The sequence below is a fragment of the Hyperoodon ampullatus genome, assembly GCF_949752795.1.
Source record: "Hyperoodon ampullatus genome assembly, chromosome: 2".
NCBI lineage: Eukaryota > Metazoa > Chordata > Mammalia > Artiodactyla > Ziphiidae > Hyperoodon > Hyperoodon ampullatus.
Window position 1 is genome coordinate 102,039,843 of NC_136915.1, and position 13,197 is coordinate 102,053,039.

Here is a 13,197-nt window from a genome sequence, read left to right on the forward strand (position 1 = left end):
TACTATAACCTTCAGTAGCATCATAGGGGTGGCCAAACTCCTACAAGAGTGAGGAATCTCTCATAAAGTATATCACAGCCTGGTTTTGGAAGACCCTCTCCTCTTGCCTCTACCAAATCCCTGGCTATTATTTCTATTCCAGGAAATCCACCCTCTCACTTACCTTGCCTTCTCCTTTACCCTTCAAGCCTCAAGCACATCTCTGAAAACATTTTGGCCTCCTGATCAACGGAAACATTCCTCCAGGAAATTTATGGCTTAAGACCTCCATGAAAACCTCCTGATGGGGGACAGTTGAAGAGAAGTTTAGTGGACAGGCTGAAGAGATTAGATAGCCAGAGTAATAAAGACTACAGATGCCTAGGAACAGAAAATGTCAAGAGGCAGAAATTCATCTTCAAAGACCAGACTCTGCTGTTTATTTAAATATAGGTAGCAGTAGATAGGGTGGAATGAAAAAGAATTAAGAGTCTTCCAGGCATGACAGGCAGTTTTGGAACTCCAGTCTGTACATCCTTACCCAAAACAGATATGTAGGACACTTGAGGCTCACCAATTAGCTGATCTCTTATACAAATTAGCACAGGAATAGTCACATACTGACTCACTTAGTCTGGTCTGACTTGAGAGAAAGGAAAGATACATACGGAAAGTAGAGGAATGGGAATGGAACTGTAATGAGGCACTGGATGATGAGGTCAGCTAAATGGATAATATGAAAAGTCTATGAATATATGGAGACAACAAAAAATGTGTGTTGAAAGAAATGTGTTATGCAACACACTCCTTCAGTCAGGTTTTCTTATCTTGGAAGAAGAAAGTGAATAGAAAATGAGTTGGTGAGTAATCCATTTCTTACTGTTCTTTGGAAGGAATTGGATAAAATAAATTATTTCTTCCTCATATGATTAGAATTAGTTTATAAAGTAACTTGCCTTTGGAATTTTCTTTAATGAAAGATTTTAAATTATAGAACCACTTTCTTTAAAAGTTTTAAGAATCTGTATCACTTTTTATGTCTAGAAATTTTATCTAAATTTTTTAACTTATTGGCAGAATGTTGTCTGTAATATCTATTTTTAAAATTAATTTAAACTTTCTAATTGTAAAATAAAACTGAAATAGAAAAATCACACAAAGGTATACTTCTAGTGAATTTTTTTTTTTTAAAGTTTAACAAATTTTGATAAGGTCAGCAACACCTTTGTAACTACTAATTGGAACACTAAATAGCCACCCCAAAAGTCCCTCCATATGCCATCTCACTATCACTGCCCACGGCTAGCTAAATAAATAAATAAATACATAAATACATAAATAAATAGATAAATAAACCACCATCCTAAGTTATAAGAATCAAGTTTTCAATGACCCAAGAATGCATCTTGAAACAATGTAATTTAGCCTTCCCAATTTTTTTTAACTGGCATGTCTTTTAAACCCCTTTTAATGCACAAATTTCAGTTTCCATCCCCTTTCCTCACAATATATCTGCTGAAGAACAAGGGCATTTTACCCAGAGTTCCACACATTCTGGATTTTGCTGACTGCATAGTCATGATGCAATTCACCATGTTCTTCTGTGCTCTGTAATTTCTACAAATTGGCAGTTGGATCCAGAGGCCTCGTCAGATTCAGGTTTGATTCCTTTGGCAAGAACTGTAGGTTGGGTTGTTTGTGTTCTTTCATCAGAAATCATATAATACTTTTCTCCCCGCACCATGGCATGCTCATTGCATAGATCCACTAATTCACTGAGGGCTGAAAAATATTTTGATTCTGTAATTTGATTTCCATTCATTAGCTGAAATAATTTTATAAAGGAATGCTTCCCTCATCTATTACTTGGTTACTCAGAGATACAGTTCATATAGGAAAGACAGGATATAGTATTTGATTCTCTCCACATATTTACCATTTTTCAAGGTAATGAATTGGTTTCCATCATCTTCTAAATGTGACCAATTTTTATATTGTTATGAATTCACAAATATAAATGTATTTTATGGGCTTCAAGCAATTGCAATTATTCTTTTTGAAATTCAAGTTTGTATCAATTTTAGAAAGTGGAAATCTCTTCATATTGGCTCCTGGGTCCTTTTGATATGACAATAGTAGTGGTTAGCTTCCTTCATTCTCTTGCGTGATAAGATGCTCCAGGCTTATACATTTCTCACACCAAAATTAGAATCAGTCATTTAACAGAAAGTCTGATTAATTTTAGTGAGAACAGTATTTCAAGACCATGAGCTAGCTTGGATATAATGACTTCTTTAGTGGAACAGTTAGGAAAGCAAAATAAACTAAAAAGTATTCTTTTAAAATGAGTAATTTACATAAAATAAAATGCATCCATTTAAAGTATATAGTACGATGAATTTTTACAAATTTATACATTTTTGTAACCACCACCCCAACCAAGATATAAAACATTTTCATTACCAAAAATGTTATGACCTTTTTCAGTAAATCTACTCCCCCCACCAGAAATCACTGATATAATTTCCATTACCATAGATTAGTTTAACCCATTCAAAAGAAATGTATACTTTCCAATTATTAGATACTGTGTTCTTTAAATCCTCATTGAAATTTATATTTCTGTATGCTTGTTTCAGGTATATCTCTTGTAAACATTAAGTGTATACTTTTTTTTTTAAGGTAAGAAATGTATTTATTTAGAGAGAAACACTCCACAGAGTGTGGGCCATCTTAGAAGGCAAGAGCGGTAAGTGTATAAATTTTTAAATGTAGTTTGACAAAGCTCCTTTTACTAGGCAGTTTGGCTTGTTTATATTTACTGATTATTAATATTTGGATTTACTTCTATAATATTTTGTTATTCATCCTGTTTACTTCCCCCTTCCCTCCTTACCTGACTTTAGATCTTCCCTCTTTCCCTTTCCTTGCATATATATTACACACTCTATTTTTATTATTTTTAAAAGGTTATTAGTATGCATATTTAACTTAAGGTCTAACAGTGACCAGCATCTTGACTATACTGTCAAACAATTCAGCGCTCTTAAAATGCTCTCGTTTTCAGTTTCTCTTTCCTGCTTGTATACTATTTTATTTTTTTTTTTTTTTTTTTTTTTTTTTTTTTTTGTGGTACGCGGGCCTCTCACTGTTGTGGCCTCTCCCGTTGCGGAGCACAGGCTCCGGATGCGCAGGCTCAGCAGCCATGGCTCACGGGCCCAGCCGCTCCGCGGCATATGGGATCCTCCCAGACCGGGGCACGAACCCGTATCCCCTGCATCGGCAGGCGGACTCTCAACCACTGCGCCACCAGGGAGGCCCTATACTATTTTAAAAATTATGTATTTATTTATTTATTTTTGGCTGCATTTGGGTCTTCATTGCTGCACATGGGCCTTCTCTAATTGTGGCAAGCAGGGGCTACTCTTCGTTGCAGTGCATGGGGTTCTTGTTGCAGTGGCTTCTCTTGTTGTGGAGCATGGGCTCTAGGTGGATGTGCTTCAGTAGTTGTGGCACGTGGGTTCAGTAGTTTTGGCACGTGGGCTCTAGAGTGCAGGCTCAGTAGTTGTGGCTCACGGGCTTAGTTGCTCTGTGGCGTGTGGGATCTTACCGGACCAGGGCTCGAACCTGTGCCCCCTACACTTGCAGGTAGATTCTTAACAACTGCGCCACCAGGGAAATCCCTTATATGCTACTTTTGTTCAGTATTTTATTTCTTATTTCTTATAAGGGGGCTTAATTTTTTCAATATTTATTAAGATATTTCAAATATGACACAGTTCACCCATTTAAAGTATACAATTAAATGGTTTTTACTATATTCACAGACAGGTACAATCATTACTACAATCAATTTTAGAACATTTTCATCACCTCCAAAAGAAACTCCATACCCTTTAGCTATCAATCCCTACCCCTAAGCAACCACTAATCTATTTTCTGTCTCTATAGGTTTCCCTGTATAAACATACCACATATTGTTTATACATTAGTCATTGATGGATAGTTGGATTATTTCCACCTTTTGGCTATTAGGAATAATGCTGCTATAAACATTGGTGTACAAGTGTTTGTGTGAAAATATGTTTTCATTTCTGTTATACACTAGGAGTGGAATTGCTTGGTAATATTGTAAAGCTATGCTTAATAGTTTGAATAAGTGCTAGACTGTTTTCAAAAGCAGCTGCACCACTTTATGGTCTTATTAGCGGTGTATGAGGGTTCTGATTTCTCCACATGCTCACTCACACTTCTTATTATCTGACTTTTTAACTTCTAGCCATCCTAGGGGTTTTGCTTTGCATTTCCCTGAGGACTGGTGATGTTGAGCTGCTTTTCATGTGCTTATTGGCCATTGTATACCTTCTTTGGAGAAATATCTGTTCAGATCCTTTACCCATTTCTTAATTGGGTTATTTGCCTTTTTATTACTGAATTTTAAGAGATCTTTATGAATTCTGGATACAAGTCCCTTTTCAGATATATGATTGCAAATATTTTCGTCCATTCTGTGGGTTTTTACTTTCTTGATGGTTGGTATCCATTGAACAAAAATTTTTTTATTTTTAAATTTAAATTTGGTAAGTCAAATTTATCTTTTTGCTGTTGCTGTGCTTTTGGTGTCATGTCTAAGAATTCTTTGCCAAACACAAGGTAATGAAGATTTTCCCCTATGTTGTCTTCTAAAACTTTTATAGTTTAGTTCTTTTGTTTACCTCTTTGATACATTTTAATTTTTGTTATGAGGTAAGAGTCCAATTACATTCTTTTGCACGTGGCTATCTGGCTGAACCACTGACATTTGTTGAAAAGACGATTCTTTCCCCATTGAATTGTCTTGGCACTCTTGTTAACAAATCAGTTGACAAGAGATTTACAGGTTTATTTCTGGACTTTCAGTTCTATTCCAATGATCTATTTGTCATGGTGCCCATACTATGATGTCTTATCATTGCTTTGTAATAAGTTTTTGTTCTGTTTTGTTAATTTTTTTGGCCATGCTGCATGGCATGTGGGATCTGAGTTCCCCGATCAGGGACTGAACCTGCACCCCCTGCGTTGGAAGTGCGGATTCTTAACCACTGGACCACCAGGTAAGTCCCTGTAATAAGTGTTGAAATGGGAAGTGTGAAATCTCTTTCATTCTTCAAGATTGTTTTAGCTATTCTGGTCCCTTGCAATTCCATATGAACTTCAGAATTAGCTTGTCAATTTCTACACAGAAGTCATCTTGGATTTTGATAGGGATTACACCAAATCTGTGTATGTTTGAGTATTGCCATATTAACACTGTTAAGTCTTCCGATCCATGAATGAGATGTTTTTCTAAGTACTTAGATCTTTTAATTCTTTGATGTTTTATACTTTTCAGAATAAAAGTTTTGCACTTATTTGGTTAAATCTAATTCCTTAGTATTTTATTCTTTTTTGATGCTATTGTAAATGGAACTGTTTTATTTTCAGATCATTTATTGAAAACGTGTAGAAACACAATGGATTTTTATATATTGATCTTTTATCCTGTGACCTTGTTGAACATAATCTTTAGTTCTAGTAGATTCTTAGTGGATTCCCTAGGATTTTCCATATATAAAATCATGTCATCTGTGAATGGAGATACTTTTACTTCATCTTTTCCAATTTGCATGCCTTTTCTTTTTCTTGCCTAACTGCTCTGGCTAGAGACTCTAGTACAATGCTGAATAGTAGTAACAGCAGATATCCATGTCTTTTTCCTAATGTTTGAGAGAAAGCACTCATTCTTTTACCACTAAGCATAATATGAGCTGTGGATTTTTCACAGATGCCCTTAATCAGGCTGAGAAAGCTCCTTTCTATTCCCAGTTTGTTGAACCTTTTATTTTTTGTAGCATGAAAGTGTGTTGGATTCTGTCAAGTGCTTTTCTTCCATCTACTGAGATGTAATTTGTTTTTTATTGTATTTATGATTGATATTATGTTGATTTTCAGATGTTTAACTAACTTTGCATCCCTCAGATAAATCCTACTTGATCACGGTGTATAATTCTTTTTTATGTTGCTTCATACAGTTAGCTAGTATTTTGTTGATCTGTACATCCCTCACAGGAGATATTGGTCTGTGGTTAAGATGTCTGGTTTTGGTATCAGGGTAATGTCTCATAAAATTGGTTGGGAAGTGTTCCCTTATCTTCTATTTTTGGGACTATTTTGTGAAAAATTGACATAAATTCTTCTTTAAATTCAGCAGTGAAGCCAACTGAGCTGGGCTTTCCTTTGTGGGTAGTTTTTTTGTCTTTAAAATTACTACTTCAAACTGTTCACTTGTTAGAAGCCTATTCTGCTTGTCTATTCTTTTCTTTAGTCAGTTTCAGTAGTTTTTCTACTAATTTATCCTTTTCATCTAGGTTATCTAATTTGTGGTCATACAATCATTCACTGTATTCTTATAATCCTTTTTTTGTGGCGGGGAGAACTAAGATCCCGCACAATATGCGGGATCTTAGTTCCCTGACCAGGGATTGAACCCGTGTCCCCTGCAGTAGAAGTGCGGAGTCTTAACAGCTAGAGTGCCAGGGAAGTCCCACAATCCTTTTGTTTCTAATAAGATCAGTAGTAGGAGGGAAACATATACATACTATTACATATAAAATAGATAACCAACAAGGACCTACTGTATAGCACAGGGAACTATACTCAGTATTTTGTAATAACCTATAAGGAAAGAGAATCTGAAGAATACATATATATATATATACATATATATATATACACACACACATATATGAAATATATATGAAACTGAATAGCTGTGCTGTACACCTGAAACTAACACAATATTGTAAATCAACTATACTTCAATAAAAAAAGACAAAGAAATCAGTGGTAATGTCCCATCTTTCATTGGATTCTAGTAATTAGAATCTTTTTTTTTTCTTGGTTAATCTAGCTAAAAGTTTGTCAATTCTGTTGATCTTTCCAAAGAATTAGCTTTTGGTCTTATTGATTTTTCTCTATTGTTTTTATATTGTGTATTTCATTAATTTCAGCTCTGGTCTTTATTTCCTTCCTTCTGCTTGCTTTAGGTTTAGTTTGCTCTTTTTTCAGTGTCTTAAGGTGGAAGGTTAGGCTATTGATTCAAATTCTTTTTCTTAACATAGGCATTTATAGCTACAAATTTCCCTCTAAGCAATGTTAGGTGAATTTCATAAGTTGTTATATTTTATTGTGACATTTTTATTCATCTCAAAGTATTTCCTGATTTCCCTTGATTTCTTCTTTGATCCACTGGTTATTTAGGAGTGTTGTGTTTAATAACCCACATATTTGTAATTTTTCTCAAACATTTTTCTATTGATTTCTGATTTCACTCCATTGTTGATGAAAAACATTTTGCATTACTTCTATCCTCTTAAAGTTATTGAGGTTTGGTTTATAGTTTAGCACATGATCTCTCCTGCAGAACATTCAGGTGCCCTTGAGAAGAATGTATATTCTGTTGTCTGTGAAGAGTAGTATTTTACAGATGTCTGTTAGATCAGTTGGTTTACAGTGTTGTTGGTCTTGTTTCATTGCTGGTCTTCTGCCTAGTTGTTCCACCCATTATTGAAAGTGGGATATTGAAATCTCCAACCATTACTGTTGTATTGTCTATTTCTCCCTTCATGTGTCAGTTTTTTGCTTTCTTGTAGTTTCGTGCTGTTAATAGGTATATATAGAATTGTTAAACCTCCATAGTGTGGACTGACACTTATTACTTTATAAAATGTCCCTCATACCATTTTTGTTCTAAAGTCTATTATCTCTCAAAGTATAGCCACTGCAGCTTTCTTGAGGTTGCTCTTTGCAGGACACTTCTTATTCCCTTCTATTATTTCAATCTATTTGTATCTTTGAATCTAAAGTGTATCTCCTGTAGACAGTATATAATTATTTTATCCAGTCTGACAATCTCAGTCATTTGATTGGATTGCTTAATCCAGTCACATTTATTGTTATTAATATCACTGGATTAATGCCTAAAATTTTACTTTCTGCTTTCTATGTCTCATGTCTTTTGTTCTTCTATTCCTCCTTTAATGCTTTCTTTTGCTTTAAATGAATATTTTCCAAAGTAGTATTTTAATGCCTTTATAGAATTTTCACTGTACTTTTTGAGGGTTTTTAAAAGTTTTTCTGGGCTTTACCATATACATCTTATCATGATCAGCTACAGACTTCCTAAGCTAATTCCATATAGGAACATTACTCTTATATAGCTCTATTCCTGTTTCCTCCTTTTTGTAATATTATACATAAAATTCCATTAATGTTACAAACCCAACAATACTATTATAATTATTTAACCTACTTAAATGTTGACAACATGGGTTTGAACTGCATTCCATTTACACATGGAATTTTTTCAATAAACACATATTATAGTACTACACAATCCACAGTTGGTTGAATCCATGGATGCAGAGCTGCAGATATGGAAGGCCAACTATAATGTTATACATGGATTTTCAAATGCACAAAGGGTCAGTGCCCCTAACCCCATGTTGTTCAAGGGTCAACTGTATAGCAATTTCCTTATGCTAATACAATTCCTACCCACCTCCTTTATGTTGTTACTAGCAAGTACAATACACATACCTTACATTTCAGTATGGGCCCAATGACATATACATATTCTTTTATACAGCTGCTTTTTATAACAATTAAAGAAAATATACATTTATGCTGTCTTCTATAATTAGAGAATTATACAATCTTATATAATTATCTTTACTGATATGGATTCAAATTACCACATGGTGTAATTTGCTTTCAACCTTAACTCCTTTTTAAGTATTTCTTGTAAGGCAAGTCTGCTAGCAACAAATTCTCTCAAATCTTGTTTTATCTGAGAAAGTCTTTATTTCATCTTTATTTATGAAAGACACCTTTGCTGGATATAGCATTCTTGATTGACATTTTTTTCCTTTGAGCATTCTGAATATGTTACCCATGGCCTTCTGGCCTCCACTGTTACTGTTGAAGTCAATTGTTAACCTTGCTCCCTTGAAAGTAGTTGTTTTTCTCTTGCTGCTTTCAAACTACTGTCTTTAACTTTTTTTTTTTTTTTTGCGGTACACGGGCCTCGCACTGTTGTGGCCTCTCCCGTTGCGGAGCACAGGCTCCAGACGCACAGGCTCAGCAGCCATGGCTCACGGGCCCAGCCGCTCTGCGGCATGTGGGATCCTCCCGGACTGGGGCACGAACCCGTGTCCCCTGCATCGGCAGGCGGACTCCCAATCACTGCGCCACCAGGGAAGCCCTATTTGGTTCTTTTTAATATCTGTCTCCTTATTGATATTCTCCATTCGATGTGACATGGTCATCATATTTTCGTTTAGTTTTTATCATGGTTTCCTTTAGTTCTACTTTCAAGTGTCTCTCTTATAAATCCAATATCTTGTCACTCTCACAGGCAGTTTCTGTTGCCTGCTTTATTTCCAGTGTATGAGTTATACTTTCCTATTTCTTTGCATAATTATTGTTTGTCAGGGACTGAAGATTTTAGATAATATATTGTAGCAATGGGTCCTTCCCCTCCCTCACCCCCAGGGATTGTTATTTGTTTAGTGACTGGCTGTATTTTTAGTGAAATGTACTCCCTCCCCTCTCCCAGCATTAAGCTTTTGATGTATCTCCTCAAGAAGGCACAGATTTGGATATAATCACATTTTCCTTGGGGTTTGGTAGGGCTCCCTTGTTTCTTTGACCATGCCCAGCTGTTAAAACTCCCATACCTGCCAGCTGCTGTATTGTTTTCAATAATGTTGTGGGGCATAAAATGCTCTATAAATGAATCCAATCATATTCTGTCTCCTTTAAAGGCATAGAGGTGTTTGAAACTTATCTCAGGATGGCTCCTTCAATCTGCCTTATTCCATGGTCTTTTCCTGCAAACTAGTTTACCTACAGTTTAGACTGTATTTTGAATTTCTTCTCAGTTGCTTTTTGCTACAACCTCTAGTGTTGTGCTCTCACGTTTCAAGTTATTGATGCTCTGTTGCAAATGAAGTCTTCTTTCAGCAGAGATTAGGAGATATTGGTTTCATAAACTGCTTCTCCAAGGTAAAATCTCTAAGCCAAGCACAGTCCAATCTCTAGTCCACGCATAGCTTGAACAATGTCAAACTTTTGAGTGACACCCCTACTCCAGAAGCTCAGTGGTGGAAGTGGAAAAGCAGCCTGAAGCCTCAGCTTGTCTCTCCTGGCATGGAACCACCACTTCATGAGCCAGGGCAGAGGTGATCAGTGTCCCAGTATTCTAAGCGTGACACACTCAAGGTGGAGCCTCCATTCTCTGAGTGCAGACTGAATAGAAGAAGGGAGCTCCCACTTCTCAGCCACACTCAAGACTTAACCTCAGCAAGAGGTAGCTGGGGGCAGGATGAGAAAGACTGATATCCTGCTTTTCCCAGGTAGAGAGCCTTCCAATTGGGAGCTGCGGGAGAGGAAGCCTGTGTTTTTGCCTGCAGCAAAGAGCTGACATGTCACAGAGCTGACAAAGGGGTGGGGGTCTTGGTTCAACTATTATAGATTCTAAACATTCTAACAGAATTTTCATAGGTTTTCTTGAAGAGACGTTTCTTCACCTGCTGTTCACACACAGAACCATATTCAGAGGCTTTATGTGTTTTGTTAATAATTTTTGGGGACTTGCCTGGTCCAGTGGTTAAGAATCTGTCTTCCAATGCAGGGGATGCAGGTTTGATCCCTGGTCGGGAACTAAGATCCCACGTGCTGCAGGGCAACTAAGCCCACAGGCCACAACTACTGAACTAGAGAGCCCGCATGCTGCAACTACATAGCCCATACGTCCTGAAGCCCACTCACCACTACAGAACCCTCGTGCTCTGGAGCCTGTTCACCACAATGAAAGATCCTGTGTGCCACAACTAAGACCAGACACAGCCAAAAATGAAATAAAAATTTTAAAAACAGGGTTTTTTTTCTTTGCCAGTTTCCGGGGAGCGAGGAAGTAGAGCTCCTCATGCTGTCATGCTGTAAATCATTCAGTTCTTCTTTTAACTTGCAAAAATTGACATCAATATTGTTTTATAAAGTTTACTTTACCCTCATTAACCATTTTCTTTGCTCACTATTCCTTCTTGTGTCTTAGATCTTCTTTCTGCTTTTCTTGGAGTAAACACTTAAGACATTCATTTAATGAAGATATATTGGTAGTAAGCTTTTTTTTTTTTTTTTTGCTGTATGTGGGCCTCTCACTGTCGTGGCCTCTCCTGTTGTGGAGCACAGGCTCTGGACGCGCAGGCTCAGTGGACATGGCTCACGGGCCCAGCCACTCCGCAGCATGTGGGATCCTCCCAGACCGGGGCACGAACCCTCATCCGCTGCATTGGCAGGTGGACTCTCAACCACTGCGCCACCAGGGAAGCCCAGTAGTAAGCTCTTTTTAGCCAAAACGTCCTTCCCTTTTTTTCTTGATAGTTTTGTTGGGTTCAGAATTCTAGGCTAACAGCTTCCTCTCAGTATCTAAAATATTATTCCACTGTCTTCTGGTTTTTACTGTTGTTCTTAAGCACCTTTAAGGACTAATTACTGTTACTTCTAGGTAAGGTCTTCTCTTGCTCCTTTAAGACCCTCTATTTTGGTGGTTTGCTTCATAAGGGTATTGCTCTGACTTCTCACTTTTGTAGGTTCTAGACTTTATCTTCCAGAACTTAGCTCAAATCTAGCTATTGACTTATTTCCCAGACTCCACAAATTTGAGGATGTTTGACTTCAAATTTTTAAATTCTCAGCCAAAATACCTTCAAATATCATCCATAACCATTCTATCACCTCCTTCTCATACACTATTAGATGTTCACTGACCTTCTCCACATGTTCTTGATGTCCTTTAACCTCTCCTTCACACCCTCTGTCTCTGTAATGCTCTGCATTCTGTATAATTGCATCTTGGTCTTTTATCTGTTGTTTTTTGTGTCCAAATGTTTTACTTTTTTTTTTTTTTGCGGTACGCGGACCTCTCACTGTTGTGGCCTCTCCCGCTGCGGAGCACAGGCTCTGGACGTGCAGGCTCAGTGGCCATGGCTCACGGGCCCAGCCACTCTGTGGCATGTGGGATCTTCCCAGACCGGGGCACGAACCCGTGTCCCCTGCATCGGCAGGCGGACTCTCAACCACTGCACCACCAGGGAAGCCCTACTGTTTCAGTCTTCCTGATCATTTTCCTTCTCATGCGCTCCTGTTATCCCCCACCTCCACCATTTTTAATACTCTTGTTCCTTCTCAATTTGTTGATGTTCTCTTCTTTTCCCTGTATTGTATTTCAATGAATCTAAGCCATTAAGTATTGAAGGATACACCATTTTTTTGTACCACTAACATAACCAAAATATACAATGCCATCTAAATTTTAGAGATGTTAATTTTTTAAAATGTCTTTGAACACATTCATCCAGTAATTTCAATATCTGCCGTTAGAGGTCAAAACCTACTGTTTCTCCTGATTTAAAAAGAATAATTTCTCATTTTTGTGACTCTGAATATGAGTCCAAGACTATTGGAACACTACCTATGAAAATTATTTGAGATTGGGTCTAAAGTGCTTTCTGTAAGAGAGTATTAACATTAATTCTGTTAAGTGTCTAAAGCCACTTCTAACCTGAAACAACTTTAATTTTTCTGACTCCATAAAAGTATGAGTCTGGGGCTTCCCTGGTGGCACAGTGGTTGAGAGTCCGCCTGCCGATGCAAGGGACACGGGTTCGTGCCCCAGTCCGGGAAGATCCCACATGCCGCGGAGTGGCTAGGCCCATGAGCCATGGCCATTGAGCCTGCGTGTCCGGAGCCTGTGCTCCGCAACGGGAGAGGCCACAACAGTGAGAGGCCTGTGTACCACCAAAAAAAAAAAAAAAGTATGAGCCTGTGTTGGCTTGTGGGTTCAAATTCTCAGGGAAGATTTTTTGTCTTCCCTCCACCCAGTTCTCTCTCTGAGGTAGGCTATCCTGGTTCATTCCTTCACTGAGTATATCATATTTTGAGGTCCCAGGTTTTGGAAGAGTATCTCACTCAGACTTCACACTTATGTAGGCCCTATGCTTTGTCACCATTTTAAAGTTTGGCTCATTCCAAAGTCCTCAGGACACCTGGAGCAGTTGTCTTCTTTAATGCTTACTTCTCTGGATTCATGCTTTTTGTCCCCCCCACCCCAAATTAATTTATTTTGAAAAATTTCAA